Genomic DNA, 23,047 nt, shown 5'->3' with positions numbered 1-23,047 from the left:
GCACTTGTCATTTGAAGTAGGTCTGCAATGGTCCATAATTCCTCAGAGAGTTTATTACAGATTCTTGTCCGACTGCTGAGTGAGCTCAGTAAGGACAATGGTCTGTAATCAAAATAATTAACAGATAACTCTTTAGGCAATCCTACTGTTTATAAAAGATGTTGCAATAAGTCTGTGGCCACCTCAAAATCTTAAGAGTCTTGTAACGTACAGATTAGTCCCTCAGAGTAAAAGTGGATATGGAACAGAGGCAGTCTCAAAGACTTTTCCATTAACTGCTAGTAGCACAGGGACTGTGATACAGCTCTGTTTTCTGAATCCAGTGCTGTACATGTGCATTCAGATTTTGCTATAGATGAATCATTCAAATATAGTCAGTGAGAAAAGAAATACCAATTATATCAGAAAAAGAAGAATGTGGCATCTCTGTACTAGTATTTTAAAGATTATTTTCACATTCAGTTCTAGAATTTTTTTTAACAAAACAGGGCTGTAAATCTATCAACCTCATTTGAAGAAACAGATTTTAACTATTTTTGTTTTCTCATCAGTAAATGAACTGATAATATCTGATTTTGATACCACATTTTTCAGCATCATCGTAGAATACTGAAAACCAGTGTGGAATGAACACGAAAAATTACTATCAAAAGTTCAAACTAAAACATAAACAGCCATATCTTCATGGGAGAAAAAAGGAAAAGAATGTAGGTAACCATCTTTATAGATATGCTTAAAAAAAGCACTACAGAAGTTATTTAGGAATATATTTTTGCTGTCTTGTTTTGTCAGTAAAATGACAAGCTTTCCCCTCACATTTCCTTCAGTGATTATGTTACATGGTCTTAAGTGTCGTGACTGATGTCTGAGCCAGTCATGCAGTTAATTTAAAACCTGACAGATTTTTACAAAGTTTATTAAACAAAAATAAGGTTTAACACAGCAATGCAGAAGAGCCTGTCACTGTGTACAAGTCATGTTGAAATACATGGGAATTTTATGTTCTATCAATTCAATGTTTATCTCTTTAGAATTCTCTTTCTTTCCCTCCCCTCCTTTTTTTTCTCATAAATGAGCAGCACTGTTAAAAAGAAAAGAAAAAGGAAAAACAGATTAATGGTTACGTATCAAGGACACAGAAGTCTGGTTCAATCAAATCTACCTGCAAAGCTTCTCCTTCTAATGTGCCACACATACGCTTGATGTGTAAATGTATTGTTTTAATAGACTGGGAAATCAAAATTAGAAATCCCTTGGCACTGAAGACTTTAATTTCTATTACTCTTTTTGAGTCTTAAGATGGTGTGATCCAGAGATTTAGGAAACGTGGTTCTAGTCATGATCTTGCCACTGAGTTTTGGATGAGTTTGGGCAAAAACTTCACCCTTCTTAGGCCGATTTTCTCTTCTTCCTCTTCCTGTGTTTTGTGCATTCATTCAAGGTATTTTTTCCATTTAACAGTGCTTGTTTTAGAGCACATGACATGGGAGTGAATATAAACATCTAGGTGATTTTTGCATTTCATCCAGAGTCCTACAAATCTTTTGTTCAATCTAGCATGACACCTTCAGTGTATCAGCCTTCATCTGGCACTCCAATAAGATGATATCAAATAGATCACAATACGGCTTTAAAAAAAAAAAAACACAAACATTTGTGTGCAAACATACACACATATGTACAAACATACAAATATGTTTTTTAAAACAGTATTCAGTGTTTTCCTCATCATGTCCTAAAGTCAGAATTTAACTGAAAAGGCATTGTCATTTTTCCCTGTGGTTTCATATTGCTTCCCTGTGTGATGAGCGTTTTATCTCCATAATCACGTACAAAATTACTCTAGTTCTACCTACCAGAATTTCTCTGTAGCTCAGCACTGCACAGAGAGTGTCCATATGTTGAGACAAAACTTGCTCTGTGGATTTTGACTCTGAATAAAATCTAATCAAATAGTAACAGTTGGTTTAAATTTGAACACTAAGTATATCGATCTGGCTCCTACTAAGAGTGCAATGGAAAGGGGCCCAGATAAAAACCCAAATCTAGATATATTGGGGTAATGTTCTGCAACACACTGCATCATTTGGAGATATTTAGAGCTGGAGGCATACCACTAGAATTTTATTCCATTGTGAGCTAAGTTCAGTTTCATCAAGGGCACAGTCAAAACACCTTGCTTATGGCGAGAGTTATAAGCATGCAAATGGACAACTACCATGCAGAAGCAGTCAGCTATTACTTAACACTAACTATCGCTTGTAAATCCCTAAAGAAACCAGGTTTCTGTTGAGGTAGGCACTATCCAAATATACGGAGAGACACATTCCATATCTCTTGCACATGGCTAAATTTGGACAATAAATTACAGTGAGAAAATAGGATAAAGGATATAGAAGAAACTGTCAACAGTAACGGGAACACAAAGTTATTCTGACATATATTATAACTTGGATGTATGCTTCTTTGAGCAAAACACAACTTTTCTAAAATGCTGCTGCAAACACAATCCTCCTCTTATTGTCACGTTTTCTAAGCAATATACCACTATAATACTCAACATCATAAACATTTTTATTGCTTGAAGTCCTGCTGAAATCTATGATACCAAAGCCTTCTTTATTGCACTTGAACCTTGTGTATTATGGGATTGCTGCTTGTATTGGTCATAAAAGAGTGTTCTGGTCACAGAATATATACCAATAGCCATTTTATTCTTAGTCTGCTGCATCTTCTTATGCGGCATCATACAGTATTACCACAATTTATTCTTATTGTGCAAAATGCTATTAAAATCAATAATGCAAGTACTTCACTCACACAAATCAGAGTTTGTATCATAAAGATAGTCTGCAAAAGCCTTCTATATATTACTCAGTAAGTTGTCTCCTTTATGAAATATACATGTGACCAAATTGCAGGTTTAATGTTTTATGTGTCTTGTATCTTTTTGCACAGAAAACAGAGAGTATTGATGCATTTCAGCAAGCCTCCTGGTTACCTATTAAAAGCTGAAAATTCAGAATATCCATAGGACTAAAAAGGAAACTGACATAAAGAAGTTTCCTGACAGGCTTTTTACTACATGGACAGGTCCAATCTTTGGTATAAATGTTATAATCAAAGAATCTTCTTTGCAAAGCCATGAAAAGCAGCCAATGGAGACTAACTTTGGTGACTCAGAAAAGCAAGCCAGAAATTAGGCTGGGAGAGATTCTGAGAAATCATCCAGGTCACCTATACACACACTTCTCCAAAACAGGATATATTTTATTTATGCTGTAACTGGCAATTTTTTTCTAGTCTATGCTTAAAAATCACTGTGGATGGAGATATTGTCTTGGAAATCTATTTCAAAGCTTCACTTACCCTTACAGTCATAAAGGTTTTTCTTAATGTTCAGATTAAATATCCTTTGCTTTAACTTAAGCCTTTTACAACATGCGTTATGTGGAATAGACGTGGAGAAGAGTTTATAGCCTTCCACTTTGCAGCAATCTCTTACATACTGGAAGATTATTCCCATGTCTCCCTTCAGACTTCTCTATCTTAGATTAAAATCTAAATCTTTCAGTCTAGCAGCCAGGAAAGGAAGAATGAATTCTTAACGAATTCATTCAGCTGAGGAAGGTCTTAGCACAAACATCTGAACATCTGATTATGTTAATTTTCAAAAGGGAGAGACATGTACTTCTCTTTTGGAAAAAAAAAGTAACATAGTGAGAACATGGGTCCTGAAAGATGAACATTAGTAGCACTGTTTTGAAGGAACTGAATGAAATATGTATAGTAAAGACTGAAGAGATTTAGGCTACTGTCATCAAATAAATTAGAAGTATTTGTAGACTAAACTAGCCCTGGAGAAGAAAAGGAAACAAGGGAGCAAAGTGATCTTTGGATGTGATTTGCCCTTTTCCCTCATCTTTCCTCCAAACTGGGATTTTTCTCTCCAGAACTGCGCTGTGAATATTCCCACCAATATGAATTCACACGGAGACAGTTTACACAGCTTCCTAGCAACCTCTTGGCTCTCACTCCTTCTTTCAAATATTTCAGTCTTTTGACTAGAATGTGGGAAGCAGAGAATTAGGGAACCTACCTGCTAAGCACAGATGGCAAATGGAGCCAAATGGAGACATTCACAGTGCTTAGCAACACGTTTTCTTCTTCCTCCAAACCACAGAAGTTGGCTTCACATCCTTGAGCACCATCTACTGGCTTCTCATCTCCTGACTATTTACAACTAAACAACTAGAGATTGTTTCAGTGTTTCACCAACACATAACAGGAGCTCAGGATACTGAGTAACAGACAGCTTGAGACCAGCCCATAAGTTAGACTCTCTCTGTTTCTATAAAGTGTTTGTCAAACAATTTTGAATAATTAACAAATTCATAATAATCAAAGTCTGTTTCTGGACAATTTTAAAAGAGATAATAAGGCTTAACTCAGCCAGTAAATTATTTGCTGCGAACAGTTCAACCAGCTGTATGCTGTGTATTACAGATTCTATCCTTTCTGTGTCTTCAGCTCAAGCGACAGTTGTTATGTTAAAATGATGAAATAAAGCCTAAATACCTAAAAATAATAATTAAGCACTAGGGAGCGGTAAACAAGCATAATAAAGTTATCAGTAAATAGTTAGTTTCTAGTACTGTAAAAAAGTGTTGTGTATATTTTCATCATCTTTTTCATAATTTGTTTTCATTGGATGGTTTCCAGATTCTCTGTATTCTTCTTCTAGATAATCACTGACAAGCTAGAGATCATGTCTTATTTTTACCGAGCCTGTTCTACAGATCCCACAAGTAAAGGATCATATAGGAATTACACAGATGAAGACTCACAGTATAAAGAGATAGAATGAAATAATTCAGCGAGCTCTGAGCTTTTTATGTCTAGACACTCACTTCTCATCAAGGCCATGATCCCGTAAGTTTTTCCATATGTCTGGTCTTCCATTTCCATGCATGGCCTTGTTGACTTCAGTGTGGAGCCCCTGGCAGCAATGGGGCAAGATTTCTAAGTGACACAAGAAGGTGAGATAGAAATAGAATCTTTGAATTTTGTCTCTATCAACAGTTCTGTTTTCTCAGTCTACAGCCTAGATTCAGGTACAAATACTGCATTCTCTATTTTGCAAAGTACATAATGTTATCCTTAACCTCTTTCTAGTGCTTTCTAGTGCCTAATTTCTAGTGCTTAAATTCATTTCCAAATCAAAGATCTAACAGGGAAAAAAAGACACTCTTATATGTCATTTTTGTAGTTCAGCAAAGGCAAATTATAATAACATACATGAATAAAGTTCAGCAGTCTATCCATTTCAGAAAGCTGGTTTGGCAGGTTGGCTCATGAAATTTGCACAAAACAGATTATGTTTATTTTTGTACAGCCATATTCAGTCGGGCGCTTTGTCAAACTATCTGTGCAGTGTAGAGAAACACTGAATTAATTTTTCAGGACCAAAATTATATACATAGCCATAATGCAATGTTAGTGAGTTTAACTGTTTGTCAGTACTCAAGTGTTCAACTATTCAACACTGAATGAATTAGAATTGATATATATTTATATATGTTGAAAGCTCAAGTTTTTACCCCATTTAATGTGAAGAAAAATGAGGAGAGAAAAGCAGAAAATCCCTCTGGGACACCACATTTTTTCAATCGCTTTCTTAAAAAAGAGGTTTCTAAAGCGTATACAAATTCTGTGCTATTACTGATGGGTCTTAGCCCTTGAAACAGCTGATTAATTTAATGTTTCACTACATGATTTAGCACAGTCTCATTTGGTTCAGATGGTTTTGCCTCACAAACCTGACAGTGGGGCACCCAAGAGAAGCTGAACTTCCCTTCCTCCACATAAAAAAGAATCCCCAGTGACAGGGTCTCGCAGCTAAAAAGAGCCAACAGACGTCTCTACACACTGCACTCTTTCAACTTCATAAGCCTGAAAATTCAATTAGAATTAGCACTCATGCTAAATTGCTCTTACTGACATGGGTAGGACCTATGTGAGATGTTTTAATTAAGCAGCAAATGAAGCCTGAAATAACCTTTGACTCAGCTGCAGAACAGGATGCGATAAGGTGGCTGCCACCACTGGTAATGTGTTTTGACTTCTTCCCACTGCCCTTTGCCTCAGATCAGCTCCTTCACATGGCTTGCATGCTGAAAGCCTGAACAAGCACCAGGAAGGCCGAAACTGGGAGTAGTGATTTCATCACAGAAGATTTAGCAAGGTATTCTGAAATACTGAAATTGCAAAGACTCTCCAGTGTTAATGCCAATTAATGCCAGCTTTAGTCAAAGCTAGTTAAAAGTCTCCAGTTGAGGAATGACTGTTAGGGAGAGAACCATAAGAACATTATTGGGGGCAGCTAAATGTAAGGAAGCCATGGAGCCTGAAAGCCTTCCCATCATTTCACATTAACAACAGTCACAACTGTCACTTTTCAGATGACTCAGTCAACTTTGTTTTACATCACTTGGCAGATGAAACTTGAACACATAGATCTGCAAGCTCACCCCAGAAAGATATATCATTAGCCCAGTTTTGTTGGAGAATACGAGGAATATATCAGGTAAGTTGTTTTTAAAGGTGACAGAGGAATTTGCAGAGGTAAGAGACTTTCACTTCTCCCTATCCCCTAAGCAAAAGGAAAATTAGTCTTGCACTTACCAAGATTAAAAATATGAGCTGCAGAAACACAGATAAAATTGCTTTGCAACAGTACTTTTTTCCCAGCAACAGTAACCAATGGATTAGACGTGGATTCCCTCGATCCCTGAAAATGCACTATTCACTAGGAAATGTAGTTAAAATTATTAAAAGCTAGAAAATTCAAATTGCATTTGACACTCTTCTTCCCAGAACTGCATTCATGCAAAGCACTTTTTTCCTTCAGGAAACAATCCATGACGTAGAAGACTGGGGTGAAAGTATTGCTTCTACCAGAAAGTTTTTGGCACTACTTACCAAGCACTCAGAAAAATGCCCAAACCATCACTCCATATTATAAAGATAGAATTTCCTATTCCAACAGTATTTTCTCTCTCTCTTGCTATAGCTTATACAGGTGATCCTTGCTAAGCACTTGCCAATTCCTCGCTCAGTTTTGCCTTTCCAACAAGCAAGACTTAGCATAAACTCATGTCAGTGATTGAGTCATTCACAATGACCATTGAAAAATGACTACTTTAAGCTAAACAGAAGGGTTGTTGGGTTTTTTTCTCTAAAATTATTTTGAAAAAGGACAAGAGTTCTAAACAGTTCAGTTCAGAAGCTGGTCTAGAAAATGATTTCTTATACGGCTCTATTTATACCATTCTCAAAGCAACAGTAATACTTTCTTCTATACTCCAGAATGAGGCAAACAGGAGTATTTTCAAGGAACAAAGCTATGAAAGACAAAACCAAACCTCCCTAATTGGAATAAAGGACACTACAAAGAACATACCAGGAAGGAGGAGTTCAGCAGGAAGAAAGGGACTGGAAAACTTTTCCTGCCTTACTGAAAATATATTTTCTCTGTGTAGGACTAAAATTACCATCTTTCTTTTCTCCCTGGGATTCTTCACTTAAGTTGGATGAATCCACCCATAAAAGACACAACAAAGACAATGATCTAATCGTAGTAGTCATGGCAGAAATCCATAATAAGGTCTGGTGTCTGACCCAAAGGGGAGGGACACCTAACTGTAGATGTCTGTAGAACAGATATTGGCATCTGAGCCAGTACCTCAGGTTCTCTTTATAGTCAAGGATGCCATTCTTCTGACCCTGTTTGAGACACATCACACATCTAAGAAAAGATGAATTACCCATGAACTTCTCTCAAGATCTATAAAGATGGTTTATGGTAATTAGCTAAGTTGTAGATAGTTAAATTTAGTTACACAAATTCCACCCAAAGAGCCAACTATATATATGAACAAAAAAGGAAGAGCAAACAACATCACAGAATGTACATATTAGCGTTAGCCCCTGGAGTATGATCCGGCTCTTCTGGCTCCCAGACCAAAGTCTGAGCCACCATACTGCTGTTCATATTTCTGCCCTTGGGAATCAATTCTCTTTTGTGTAATACCTGCACAGGTGTGCCTCTCTAACTAATGGTGCTCACATTCTACTTGGGAGATACTGTAGATTTTTGCCTCCCTCTGTGTCCACTCGAATCAGGCTCTTTTGCTATATGGAAAATGTTCTTTGAAGCCATTGTTTCTGTATTAAACAGAGTGGGAGTAATAATTCACCATAAAGTAAACCAGTTTGACTTTAGGGCCAGGAAGAGATGGGGGCAGGGTGAAGGAGACAAGTAACAATTGGCCCACACCACCTCTTCTGTATCTATCTGTAATAGTCCATTTTCAGAAAAAGGCTAACAACATCTGGGGAAAGTTCAGAGAAAAATAAACCAGGAAAATAGGAAGGGTCAGGAGATGAAAGTAAAATGTTTTTTGCACAACAGCAGCCTATTAGGTGTTCTCAACTTCCATTAGTGCCTTTGTATCATTTTTTTCTTTTTCCTTCTCCACAAGTATCTTGGCAAAAATAACATGCTTTGACAGCTGTAACAATAAAACCTACCTTCCCAAAGGGGAAAGAAAATCTATCAAGAAAAAAAAATTGATATTCTTGAAAAATATGTTGTCAAAATCCATAGTAGAGATTTAAGATACAAAAATGAAGGTGCATCCCTTTGCGATCAGTAATTTCTGTGTCTATGAAAAGATTTACACCACTTTCCTTTGGATTCTAAAGAGGCTGCTTTTTAATCTCTAGCATGTCAGGAAAGTAAAGCTTTGCAAAGAACTGAGGTCAGGTTCTGCCCTTTGATATGCTTGCCATGTATCAGAATCTAAGGGCAAGGCTTGCCTTTGTTAGGTTGCTTCCATTCACAGAACTAACTGTTATCTGAGAAGAATAGATGAACAAAGCTTAATGAATGCACAGTAGATATATGTGCTGTGCTTACTGCTTACAACACAGAGCATAAACACCTGTCAGCTTCTGCTCCCCACTGTTACTTTGCTGTATTCTCATGCTGCATCTCTTCCTTCACATGGACTGTAACCTCTTCAAGGTATCTTTCTCCATTTCATTACGTAAGCATGAAGGGCTCACCTAAGCCTGTTGTGTTTCCATGTATTATCATATCGAATTCAGCACTGTAACATTGTGACTGAAATAACCAGGCAACTACATTTACGCAGGTAAAGGCTAGTCTAGGCAAGTTGTCTGTGGTACTTTTGTAGTCGGTGAAGAGAGAAGCATCTCTAGAGGCAGTTCATCCCCCAAATTAGGGCCAGATTCAGCTCCTCACAGTTAGGCATCTAATGCCTTCTGAAACACCTAGGGTATCTCAGACATCTGCACAAGGCTGGGAGATACAACACAAGTAATAAAAGGGACCCGTGCACTCCTGAGTGGCAACTGGAGGGCAGCCAGAATACTCTGTGACATCCTGTATGTGCCAGAAACTGTCTTTAAAAAGCTACAGGGAAGGTAAGGAGTGGTAGCAGTGCCCTTTGCTCAGAACTTCCACGGGTATTCAATGGTTACTTCTTACAGGATCAGCTTTTTAGACTCCTCTAAGAGGCAAGTGGTCACAAAACAACATTCTTTCCCTTTTGAACACAATCTCCAGATAAACACTGAACCTACTATAAGAACTGAACTATATACAATACTAAACTGCAATGCTCCATTTCAAGCAGCATTTGTAAGGTCTATCTAACCAGCTTGGGGATATAATATGTTGCTTTTCTTCCATTTTTACTGAGAGAGTTCCCTTCTCTAAACTTCAATTATCTGAAACAAAGCAACAGCTGTAACATTTAACATTCAAACCAAAAATTAATTGCTCTACAAAATGACTCAGGTCTATTATCATGTCAGAAAAAAAGTTCAGTTTTACTGTGAATTCACTAGAAATACAAATTGAACTAAAAATAGAGGCATTCTTCCCAGTTCAAAGTAGTCAAAAATTTTAGAGAGAAACATTCTTTCACTGGTGTTTTTCATACAAAATGACTTGACCAGGCTTCATTCTCCCTGATGTATGATTATATCCCTCTTCATGGCTTAGTTGATTCTGTCCCTCATAGAAGTCTCTAGCCATGAGCATCAGCTACTGAGCCAATGTCTGAAGTTTATGATGGGAAACAAAGTCTGGCTTGTAGCCAGGAGTCATTTGAGAGAGTGAAAGCAGATGGGGCTGCAAACTACAGTGTAGGGAGAGTATGAATTTAATGTCAAACCACAGTAAAGCTTTTAGACCCTTGTGAATGATAATTAATTCAAACTTTTAATTTCATGAGACTAATATTTTTACCTTTTTTTCCCCATTCAGAACAAAATTGCTATTGGACTTTCCAGTTTTTCCTTTTAGTGTGGAAATGCCATTTTTTCAATCATAGCAAAAGCAAATATCTGTATATGACTGATGGGAAGGGAGGACCATTTGGAAAAATTCACCCAAATTCACACGACTAAAGTTGGTAGGACTGGGTCTATAAACTGAAGTTAAATGATAGAGTTCTTTTACAGCAAACGCAGCTTATGAGACAAAAAGAGCACTTTTTATCTTGGACTTAGAGTTGATGAATGATTTATACTCAGCTTGCTTCCTGACTTTTTTATATTCATAAATGATATATAGCATTACACAGAGAATGTGCCATCAGTGAAGGTAGTTATTTGTACACATCACATAAGGTAGGATTTGCATTTGCTCATCAGGGACTGCTGGAGATGTATGTTTGCAATAATACAAACGTATTAAACTAAAATGAAAACAGGAAAGAATCTGTGAGGCTCCTCACAAAGTGAATTTATATTTGTATTGCACAACCATTAACACTGTTCACATAGCAAGAAAGTCCCTAATTCATTCTACATCATCTACATCCACAGAAAGGCATACCACAGGAAGGAAAGTCACTTCTGGGAGTAGAACATACTGTAGCTAGGCTAGCTGGTGACTGTCTGTATTAATTTATGGCTTAATTCAGGCATGTGGATAGCTAAAGTTTGGTGGGAGAAGCCCTTGACTCCTCTATTTAAAATCATTTTCCATCTTAAACTTTCCTTCGAAACTTCTATTCTTCTTTCATGAAAAGTAGAAAAAGTGCTTGAATCTTAACTGCACTTAACTGTAGCTTTCAGTTCAGCTTCAAGATACAAAAGCAATTCTCTTCAGTTAGACAAAAAGTAGGATATATTGTCACACAATTCTTCTCAGATGTAAAATTAAAGCCCATCTTTTGGAAAGATATTTAATCTTATGTTGAAGAGCACAAGCACAACACTTGGGCACTTTTTTGTCTCCCCAAGAAAGCTGTTTCCATGTTAAATTACTCTCAGTTCTAGGAAATTTAATCTTATTTCAAAGTTGAATTTGTCACACGTCTTCTTCTGTCCCTTCACATACAAACTACATTTCCTTTTGCAACAGTAAAAAGCCCTCAACTACCAAATTTCTTTACCACATGTCAGTACTTATACAATAACCTTGACTTTTCCACTAGGAAAACAATTTGGGGTACAATTTATATTCACAAACATTCTGATTTTCCATGCTGGGTTTAGGAAGGCTTGTGAGATGTCACTGAATGATTGCAGTTCCTCATGCCTTCAAACATTATCAAACTGATGGAGAGGTTATACTAACACCATACGAACACCAAACTGCTTGCACTCATTTAAAAGTTAGGAATAGGTTGAGGTGAAGCCATTTTCCTTGTATGAATGTTTTTGTTCCGGTAGGCTCACTGTGGCCTGCAATTGAACCAGTCCTACTCCTGCATATTAGATGACCATCAGCTAGTACAGCCTATCTGGGTTGGCAGCATATAATTCTAATATCAAGGCCACATCTGTAATTACCTACCAGATATAAAATAGGAAAAAATACTTCTCTGTACAAAATAACAGCAGAGTGATTTTTCTGGTCAGTGATAGGTTATACACTGACAATAGTACTTTTGATCTTAGGATCTATGGATAACTGGACATGCGCTTAGTTAAAATACAATCATTTAAGCTGGCTCTACTCTTCTGACTTTAATTTTTTCGTAATAGTAGGTTTCATGTCTCTAGGTTAGAAAACAGAAAAACAACAACAAAATAAAAATCCCCCCAAAGCACCATCAGTGCAGCTATGCAGACCATACAAAACTGATTCATTCCAGTAGAACGTGCAGCCCATTTCTACACTTTTGTCATCTAACAAATCCCTACTGCAGCCTCAAAAAATCCCTAGTAACGTGTCATTTATGATCCCTTTTTGTGAAAGCATTAAAATGGGACAAATGGGACACTTTGGAGAACCACAGTGTGACAGACTCAAAGGGGATCCAGCAGGCTTTAAGCTATTTGCTGGCATATAGATGTATATCTAAGAAAACAATCTGATGGAAGCTGTATACATTGATCTCACATATGGGGAAAGTTGGGGAAAGTTAGGAAAGGACTTTAAAGAAATGGCATTATTCTGATGTCAGTCAAGGTAAGTGTAAATTATTTGCTGGTTGACACCTCTAAAAATCAGACCACATCTTTAGGTCACAGTAAATAGGCAAAAAAAAAAAACCCTTTATCTATAATTACAAACACACAATGCAATGGGTACACAAATAACAGTCCAATAGAGATGACAGAGAAATTATACATGAAATTTACACACAATCTATGATTTTATGGCTATTAAATATAAAAGGAAATAAACATTAGTAATCACAAATATATGTCATGCATTGGAGACCATGAACAGATGGCCACCCTAGTGGGAAAAAATTCCACCTACCTTATCTGTGTTCAGATGCTAATTTTCAAAGAAGGTTGGAGGGACTCTGAGGATAATTATGTCTTCATGAATGAACTGTAGGGCCAAAAACACATCTTCATCAGGGAATGTTTGTTTATTATCTTATTACTAGTCCAAAATTATCCCAACCTATACCAGATACTACTAAACCAACTTATCCTAATCTATGCAGATATATGTATTGCTAACACAAACTTGACATAATCTGTATGACCCATATGTGTACATATATTTGTAGGTATACAAAAAGATATATATATTTTTTTCATATAGATATACATATCCACTACTTGTTCATGGTCAAACCTGTTTTCTGACTTCCGCTCATAAAAGGGGCTGGTTTAATATTCACTTATTCACTGCTGATTCTTCTCACCACTCGCCTTTCTTGATTATCTTACTTTCTATTAGTATGATTGATGTCTATATCCAGTTATACAATCTATGATTTTCACTCATGCTTTACTAAAGTGGCATCTATATTCTAGCACTACTTCTAGCACTATGCTTTTTTCACTCTAGTTTTAGAGCTTATGGTAACCATTACCTTGAGAATCTCTGCACTATCTTTTATCTTTTAGGCCATTTATGGAATGAGTAATTGCATGGTGTAGATTGAATGCAAGCTATGTAGATCTCAACACAGGAACTATTACTGTGTGATCTAAAGAGCCCAGCTCTGTTAATTAGTCCTCAACAGTACCCACATTCTCTGTCACTGTAGAGATTAACACCACACATATAGTGAAAGCAAATAGATTTGACTGGCTTAAACAGTGCTAAGATTTTGTCTGCTCAGCCACTTTAAAAAGGGAAATACACTAGAGCCTTTCTGTGCATTCAAATTGATTATAACATACATTGGTTTGTTTTCATTTTCAGAGGTAGTGCTCACGTCAGCAAGTACATTTTTGCCAAAGGCTTCCCATTTGTTAGGCCTTCAGTGACCTTTATGTTTTCAAATTAAGTCTCCTTTTAGCTCTTTCCAAGCTTGCAGTGGCATTCAGCTTAAATAAAGCAAAACGGTTTGCAAAATATCAGTTTCCATCTCACAAGCTTCTGCGCCCTCCATCATGACAAGTTAACCGATTTGGCAGTTTCAATTCTCATAAAAGTGAAGATTTATGTGGACAACCTGAGATACTTATGGCCTGTAGGTTACTAATGGCCAATAGAAAGAGACATTTCTTGAGATGTAACAAAATGTATGCTTTGTTTTGGACCCCAGATGTTGCTCCCTTTAAGCAACAAAAACAAATTATTTCATTCATAAAGGCTGCAGGAGCCAAGTCAGTTGGAAAGGACAGTTTCAAAGCTTGTAGGAGTTAGCTGTATGGTTCTTTTACAAGGTATACAGTCATCTGTGACACGGATGGTAGAACTTTTTTTTCCCCCCACTCACATACATGCTGTAGTTCCATAATACATGCAGCAGTTGCTAATAGAGAAAGGAACAGATACCCTTCTAGTAGATTATTTTTTTCTCCTTAATGATTCTGGAGGATTCATCCAACCTAATTTAGGGTAGTGAGCTGGAATGTTTTAGTCCAGAACATGATCTCCTTTGTTTTTATTTGGTATAAATCACAAAGTTTTGGTAGCAGGGGCTGCAGGGGTGACCTGCATGGGAGGAGGCCATGAACTGGCCTGGGCTGGTCACAGCTGCTTCCAGCCAGCTCTGAAACTGATGTAAACACCCCATCACATGCCAAAACTTCAACCAGCCAGAGGAGCCCATGTAGTGCCACTGTTCAAACATATTTAAGAAACTGCAGCAGCTGCTTGCAGGAAGAGAAACAGAGAAGACAGGTGAGGGGAAATAGAGAAGACAGGTGGAATAAGACATTGTTGTGTATGCGGATGGAGATGCACTCTTGAAAGGAGGCCAGAGGAGGTACGCCTCTGAAGGGACTGTGGCCCTTGGGTGGTCTACATGGAAACAGAGACACCCACGAAGGGACTGCTTCCCATGGGCAACCCACAATGGGATGGAGATACCACCAAGGGACTACAGCCCATGGGTGACCCACACCAAGGCAGGGGCACCCCCAAAGGGACAGGAGCCTACACGGAAGCAGAGACAGCCCCAAAGGGACTGCAACCTATGGGCAACAGACACCGGAGCACGCACATTCCTGAAGGGACTGCAGCCTGTGGATAAGCCATGCCAGAGCAGGGTCCCCCCTGAAGGGACTGCAACCCATGGGCAATCCATGCCAGAGCAGGGACACCTCCAAAGGGACTGTGGCCCACAGGCAACCTATGCCAGGGCAAAAAAAATTGAGTAAGAAGCAAGGAGCACCAGACAGAAACCATTAAGCAAACCCCAACTTCTGGCACTGCCCATCACCTCACCAAAGGAATTGGGATAGACTGAGTACAGCACCCATGGCAAAAACAAAGGAAGCTGAGACTAGGAAGTGGGGAGAAGAGGTGTTTGACCAAAGTTGAAATGGGCAGGAAAGGTGTTTCCCTACGTCTTCATTTTTTTAATGGGGTTTTTTTTTCTGAATACCCAAATCAGTAATTATAAGTTTTTATTAATTGTCAATTAATTAAGTAAAATTCCCCGAGTCAGGACTTGTTTGCCCACAACACTACAAAATATAGAGCTTGCATAGCTGCATGTAAGATAAGGACTGAAGGTGCTGCCTTTTTGGTAGTCCAGATGGGAGAATGAACTGGAGGATGCTATAGGTCCTCACTATCTAATGCCTTCCCATGGAAATTACAGAGCAAAGGAACAGGTGCTGACTGGATGGGTTTCATTGCTGACATGGAGTCAGGATACTACCCAAGCATGTACCTGGAGCTGAAAGAATGGAAACACTCTTGGCTCCCACAGTTTAGACATAGCCATAGACATAGACAAATATGAGCACTTCCAGAAGATAATCAAACCAAACTACAAGAGACAAGTGCAATCATCATAATTTAAAATCAGTGACTACAAGATACCTGCCAAAAATAAAGCCCCAGATGATTAAAATGGGAAATACTGAGATAATAAACATCCTGCAGTAGTTGTTCTCACACAGGTATATATATTAAGGAGATGCTATGCCAATTTTTTTTTTAATAATTAAAACAACAGATTTCATCTTGTATTTCTGCTTCCCTGACAATATTGATATTGCAACTTGTATTTTACATAGAAAACAAACTCCTGTGACAGCATTCCTTCCTTTCCTCTGATCCCTCCTAAGTTTGAAACACAGAATTGAGCTGCTGTGAATCTTTTCACCATTCTGCTTTGACTACATGTTCTCATCAGGTATAAAAGTCTACCAATACTTGAGAACTATGCTATATTATTATAGAGGCTGGAAATACAGCCTTATGCATCTTGAACTGATCAGTGTGCCTTAACTGATCCTGAGAAGAAACGGGCCTGTTCAGACCTTTATGACAACATGGATTCTTGAAAAGTGACAGGATCCTCTGATAGTAAATATTAAATCCAAAACACACAATTTGTCTTCTGTTTGTGTACTTCCTGGAGGAGGCATTTGGGAAACACTCGACTTCACACTTCAATTAGGACACATCTACACAGGAAAAAGTTTTTGTTTTCTTTTTGTAACTGTCATGATGCATTTTAAGCACAATGTTTTCCACAGGGGAGAAAGATGTGAGCTTAAAAGATTTATCAATTAGTTTGTTTTTGTGTTCCAAGTGTGGATCAAAGGATTCTTCTAGTAATAGTGAAGTGTCAGATGAGCAAAATGTCTCACTGCTCTCAGCGTGACATTCAGACTAGATTCAGACTTGGGTTAGCTTGATAGATGCATGCTCTTCCCCAATGCTTTTTGACTCCCAACATGACTGGGTGTCAGAGAAGTGTTACTGAGTACCAGGGAGAAATGGTATATGATGAGATTGCCACCTCTCCCCTTTGACAAGACATTTTCAGGGATGAGGATGGGTGGAAGAGGCAGAAAGGAGGAGCAAGAACTGAAAGCCACCATGGAATCTGTTTTCTGTACCCTGTCTTTCTATATTCCTCACAGAAATTCATACCCCTGCACAGAGGACACTGGCAAAAGTGGAAAGAGGAAGAGGAAAAGAAATGCCTACAACTCTGTAGTGAGCTTAGCCATCAGTCTGCAGCCAACTGCCATTGTGACAACTGATTTGTTCAAAACGGAATCACTTCGAGCACAGCTGTCAACAGATGCCCACAGGAAACAAAAGTAGGCTACAAGTGGTCAGTGTGTACAAGCTGTTCCATGACGTCAAGGTGCAACAGTAGGTTGCTCATATAGGGAGCTCTACTGAATAGCTGAAGTGCTACAATTTCAGTCCCAGTAACTTGTTCCTGTGCTCGCACATTCAAAAATATTATCTGTTCCCAGAAAGTTTACAAGCTAGATGATAGAACAGTGCACGGTATGTGATCAGAAGTGTTATGAACCCCGTTTTTGCGGGCATGGCTCTGCCTCAGAAAAGAAAATCTACAAAGCATCAAGGATTGTGCCTAGTCTCCTGAATCCTGTATCCCTAAGTGCAATGTGGAGTTTTGCTTTCCTTTGTAAATAAACGACGGTCTATATTGCAAATTCCTCAGCAGACTAAAGTAGCATTCTATGGGCTCTTGGCTTCTGTCAGACTGCTTCGCAGTATTTTAAGTAGCTCAGTGGTGATAGCAGGTAAATACTTGCACTATATACATACCCCTCCATAACTCTTGGGGATTTATGTTCTTATATCAGAAAGAAAAGTACCAATATTTTCATGTTTTTTTACCATTTGATTTATATTCTGACTGGTGCTTGAAAATCAGCCTAACTCCATCCACTCAGGTGCAGTCCCCTCTGAAATAAGGCTAGCAGAAACATACCAAGAACAGGAACCTCAAGGCTGTCTCTTAAAATGCAGGACCCAATCTACCCTGGCAAGACCATGTTCAGTCTCACCCAGGAAGGTGTCAGAAGGAGTAAAAAAGCTCAAAGGAAAATAATGATGCTGATGATGCATTTTCCTACGGGTCTTGTAGCTGACTATAGCCATTCAGGCATCACTTCTTCACTCATGCTTCAAACCTCTATTTAACAAGACAAAATCATAAATACAAATCGCAGTGCCCTCCTGAGAAATATATGGGTGGATATATCCTTTCCCTCAGGTAACACATAAATTGCCGACTCCAAAGAAAGGTGTTTAAGTTGCACAGGTTTCATTGTTTCTAACCATTTGCCTTTATTACATACCTCTTTTTGTTTGAAACCTATAGAACAACCCATTTTGTATACATTTTAGACAAAACATCTGACAGAGCTAGCTGAAAGCAGCCATCTTTCAGTATGACAGTGTAAGTGTCTTTTCATCTCATACAAACAGCTTCTGTTACAGAATAGTTGTGAATTCATAATAACTCCTCTGTACAAGAGTACAGTCCTTTCAATTCTGCACGTCACTGTTGCTTGAGCAGTGAATTCTTCAGTGTCAGAATTTAGAAAGTAACTCATAGATACAGTTGTCCAATAAATGTGATGCATTCATTTCTTCTGTACATTTTTCTTCAGAGATTTTAACAATAATCTATCATTGTTTTAAACAAGCTGAATGGCTGAGTTGACAGAAACACGTGCCCATTTCTATATATGTACACAAACGAACACTGGCTGAAATGGAAATTTTTAAGAAACAGTAAACGCGTGTCATCCGTGACAACATGCAACAAGTCAAATGTATAGCAACCAAACAGCACTTGAAGCAAAGTTATTTGCTAAAGCAAAAGGAAGCTAAAGTTATTTTACAAATCCAGCACCTATCAAATACAGTGAATCACTGAGAATCTTTTGACTTCAACAGAAGTTCAATTAAAACCCAAATTAGAAGATGATATCCCATGTCATCATTTGTAGAAACCTCTGTAATGTTAAACATCATCCCATCCTTAACATCTTACGCCTCTACAACAGAAAGGATGATTTCATAACAATCAATACCAGAGCTGTACCCTCATGGATCACCCAGAAGATCAAATTTGTTCTGAGGACACAAGATTGTGTTTATGCCAAATTAGTAACAGCGCACATTACAACAAATTCACCCACTCCTACTCCAGTATCAGTTCTACACTGACTGCAAGAAGACAGAGCAGTTGATCCTAAAATTAGGATCCAAAGAACAGTACATCTGCTGCAACATAAAATCCAAAGGAAAAAGGTTACCCCTTTAAAGTCCTGATCACATTTGAGCCAGAAAACCAAGTCGACACCAGCTCACTGTTTTGTAGCTATGGCCATAGCTGTTTTGGTCCAAAACAAGTGCCCTAAAACTTAATTTATCAAGTCATCAATTCACAGCCCAATTCTTTTCACCAAGGACTATTCTAAGATTTCAATCAGCAAGCAGTTTCTGTGAGTGAGGCACCAAAAAGCTGGCAATTTAAGAAGCAAACTCCTAAGGAAAAATTTCTTCCTTCTTTAGCCAAACACAGAATTGCTCTTCCTTTCAGCTGCAAAAAGAATTAGTCTAGTCTGAGGCCCAAGTTACATAAGATACAGTCTTTCATCAGTGGAAATGTTTTGTACATGTTGTTTTCAAGGCTGCTATCTCCTGTCTGTGCAGGGGTAGAAACAGGAAAGAAAAGTTTCTGTGCTTTCTGAGCAGACCCAGCACTCCCCGCTGACCCTATCAGGTTTTAAATTAACGGACTTCATAGAAGTGACTGTTCTGTATACCCAAGCTCGTATCTGAGCTTTAAACCTGTGACATTTCTAAAGAAGCCATTTAAGGCCATTAAAAAAGATGATTTTTAACATATTAGGTTTGTGCTGTCTCTCTCTCCCTGTTCCTTGCTTGTCTTCCTTTCTCTTTTCTATGCAGTTGAGACTTGCAATGCTCACTCAGCCATTTGGAGCATAGACACCTCTACCTCACCTAAGCCCCAGGGCTCTCTTTCTGACCAACGGACAGAGCGTGTATTTTGTGAGGTGCAGTTCACCCTAAAGTGGATGTCTATTTTCAGTCAAATGAACTGTGCCCCAGAAAGCACCTCTTTCTGTCACGTGACTAGCCCAGTTACAGAAGCCTTTCCCATGAAAGTTAAGTAAGATGAATCCACCCATGTGGGTCACACAGACACACACTGGGCCAACCTCAATTCCAGCTGTTCCCGGATTAGGAATAAGAGTTAAAAACTAACTAAATAACTAGCCAACATGCCATTCAAGCCATTAAAAGTTAACCGAGCAAGAAACAAGATTACTCAGTAGTAGACAATAATTCTTTTATCACACAATAACAGACAGGGAAAATCAAGAACACATCTTGCAATTTTTTTAAACATGTAACTGAAAGTTACAATACACAGTTTATCTCAGTTAATTTTTGAAACTTTGTATCTCTTTAAAATAGTAATTAATTATTGCTGTAAACCACCAGCCTTTAACATTGAAAAGCCAAGAGCTTCAGAGATTTCATTTAAAAGATGTCTATGTATAGTTTTGTTATAAAATTACTGTCCTCTGGAAACATTTTATGTACTTGTCTCAAAAGTGGCAGCTTCTTCTTGAGTGCTAAGCAACATTCGAGTATGACATATTCCAAAGGGATTTTTTACCTGTGGAAATTATGTGGAGGAGTCTAATTTCCTATGATTGTTCCTCCTTGTTCTGAAGATCCTGTGTTATTAAATATTTCTTTCTTAGAATTCAGTGATAAATCCTATATTTTGTGCAGGCCTACAGATGTGCTTAATTTTAAACACTGTCAGTTGTGCTGTTGACTGTGAGAGCCACGTGCAAAGTCAAGCATCCTCATAAATATTTTCAGGACCTGAAATACCACTCAGCAAATCTCCCAGCTACATATAAATACCTGCAAACACTTTATGCCCACCCATACAAGGATGTATTTTTCAGAGGCTTGGACTATTCGGCACCTTTCAGGTAGAGCAAAATCCTGCCCTCACTAATATCAGTGGAATACTTGCCATCAAAGGGGTCGAAGGGGTCAAGACACTAAGTATCAGCACTTCTGAATATCCAGTTCTCACCATAAACATGGACTAGAAAAAGCAGGTTTCATACTCAAGAAGAAAAACATGAAGCTACACCCTAGTAGAAAGGAAAAGAAATGACCACACTGTGATAATTTAATTGTAATTACTTATTTGCGCGCAGCTGGGACATACCATTCTCTCTACTCTCCTTCATTTTCAGCCACTTTTACCTACTTCTCTCTTGATTATATTCCAGCTTTATTCCTTCTCTTAACGCATACGTGATTAGTTTCTTTCAGTAGCACAGTGAATTTACAACTGCTTTCCTTCAACTGGTGGGTCAGCAAACTTAAGACCCAGAGGCAGATATGAAATATTCATTTGGGTTGGTTATGACTTAGTTCAGAATGGGTCTGTGTTAGCAACAGACTCTGATATTCCTATTTTGCCTGAAACAGTGACCCTTATTTTACTATACCATTCAACTTGGCAAGAAATTACTAAAAAATAAGAGATGGAGAAGATTCAGAAATACATTTAAAAGAAATTCAAACAATTCCAGCACTTTGTAATCAAATAGAGAATGACAAGAATGATATATTTAGAACAACTGAAAAAACAATTTGCTTGGAGTTTGATATGACCTAAACATTGGCTTCAATGACTCAATGCACTGAACTCTCTCCTGTAACATATATCTAAAAGTTCACATCATCCCTTTGCGCTCTGCTCCATTGACTCTATTTCCTTGTTGCCATGATGGGAATGTGCTTTAAAAATAGCATTGTTTAGCCTTCAGCTAAGAAAGCTTCAGATCACCACAACAGCTGCTTTCCTGAGCCAATGAGGTGAATTCCTATCACACTTTTCAGCTGATAGCATTGTATTTCAGCTTCATTAAATGAAGTTTAAGTAGCGCGAGAAAAGCCATTCCTGGGCTATTTCATGCTCCATATAACCTTCGGTGTGCTGTTTTTCACCCAGTATTGAGAGAGAAGGTGAGGGAAAAGGGAAACTGCTGTCATGAAAGGTATCAGGGAAGGTGGGTACAGTCTACCAAGCTACATGCAGCAGTGCTAACAAGCCTGCTGAAAAAGACAAGACCAAATAAATAAATGAATAATGCAGACAGTGACTTACAGCAGAAAACCTGTGTGTCTGTGTGTGGAGCAGGGGCAGATTACAGTACAGTGGAAGCTAATTAGAACAGGCATTGAGAGTACAAAAAAATATTTAGAGAAAAACAAAATTCATGATCAGATGTTTAGAAAGAAAGAGAAAATGAAACGAGCTGTGAGAGCCCTCCTAATATTCTTGCTCCTGATACTGCTTTAGTTTGTCTTCTGATATATTGAATACTGACTTTCCTAGACCTTACAAACAATTTAACAGCAAATTATTCTGAGATAAATGTATGAGCTACCTAAATACAAGAATTATTAAAATAGCAGGTATCTAACAGGACTGGTTCAAAATAGAGAATATTAAAAGCAAACAAAAACACCTGTTCCCCTCTGTAAAAACATGGAAACTACATAATACTCAGTCAGCATGATTATTCACAGGATTTTAACTGTTGCACTTTAAACTTTTCCAAGACTAAGGCAGGAGGCAGCATCCAATAACTGTCCAATACAACATATTATATCTGCTTAGACAATACGTTCTTCTCAAAGACGGACATTCATTCTGTTGCCTAAAGACTGTCTGGCACAGTGTATCTGTGATCATGTGAGGTGCTAAGATCAGCTAAAATTGAGTGAAAATCAGGATTTCCACTCTGCAAAATATGCTCACATTTAAATAAATGTTAGTGTTCCAAATCAGAAAAGGTCATGTGAAATGTGATGTTTACAAATCTCTTCCTTTGAGAAAATGGCAGCTTCAGAATCTTAACATTTCATTTTCAGATGTGGATTTCTTTCACTTTCTGTTGTTTTGATTATATCTCAATGACATCATGACACGCAGTGGGTATGACTAGAAATTAATATACACCATTTCTAATTGTCACAATATTTTATTGCCTTTGTAAACTCACTAATGACAGCTGCTACTCGAGTGGAACACTACTGATGATTAAAAAAAAAATCACCTTACATTGTAGTAAACTGAATTATGTATGCGGCAAACTATGTCAATACCAAGAGTGCCTTTCAGGCAGAATTTAAGTCTAAGTTCAGGAGAAGAAAACATAGACTAACCATTTTCAGCACACATGAAACATTCATAGTGCTCAGTATTTAAGACAGTTCCCAGGATGA

The 23,047-nt window shown here is 38.0% G+C and overlaps 1 long non-coding RNA gene across 3 annotated transcripts in view; it reads right to left on the bottom strand.

The window, feature by feature from the left end:
• LOC112990805 (uncharacterized) overlaps positions 1-23,047 on the bottom strand; it is a 195,541-nt gene that overhangs the window by 133,372 nt on the left and 39,122 nt on the right. For all 3 annotated transcript variants that reach the window (XR_010389164.1, XR_010389165.1, XR_010389166.1), the window contains exon 2: positions 12,812-12,886. This is a non-coding gene — a long non-coding RNA (uncharacterized LOC112990805). The remainder of the gene's footprint in view (positions 1-12,811; positions 12,887-23,047) is intronic.

Source organism: Dromaius novaehollandiae, chromosome 4 (assembly GCF_036370855.1).
Source record: "Dromaius novaehollandiae isolate bDroNov1 chromosome 4, bDroNov1.hap1, whole genome shotgun sequence".
NCBI lineage: Eukaryota > Metazoa > Chordata > Aves > Casuariiformes > Dromaiidae > Dromaius > Dromaius novaehollandiae.
This window is presented reverse-complemented; position numbering and strand designations above follow the sequence as displayed.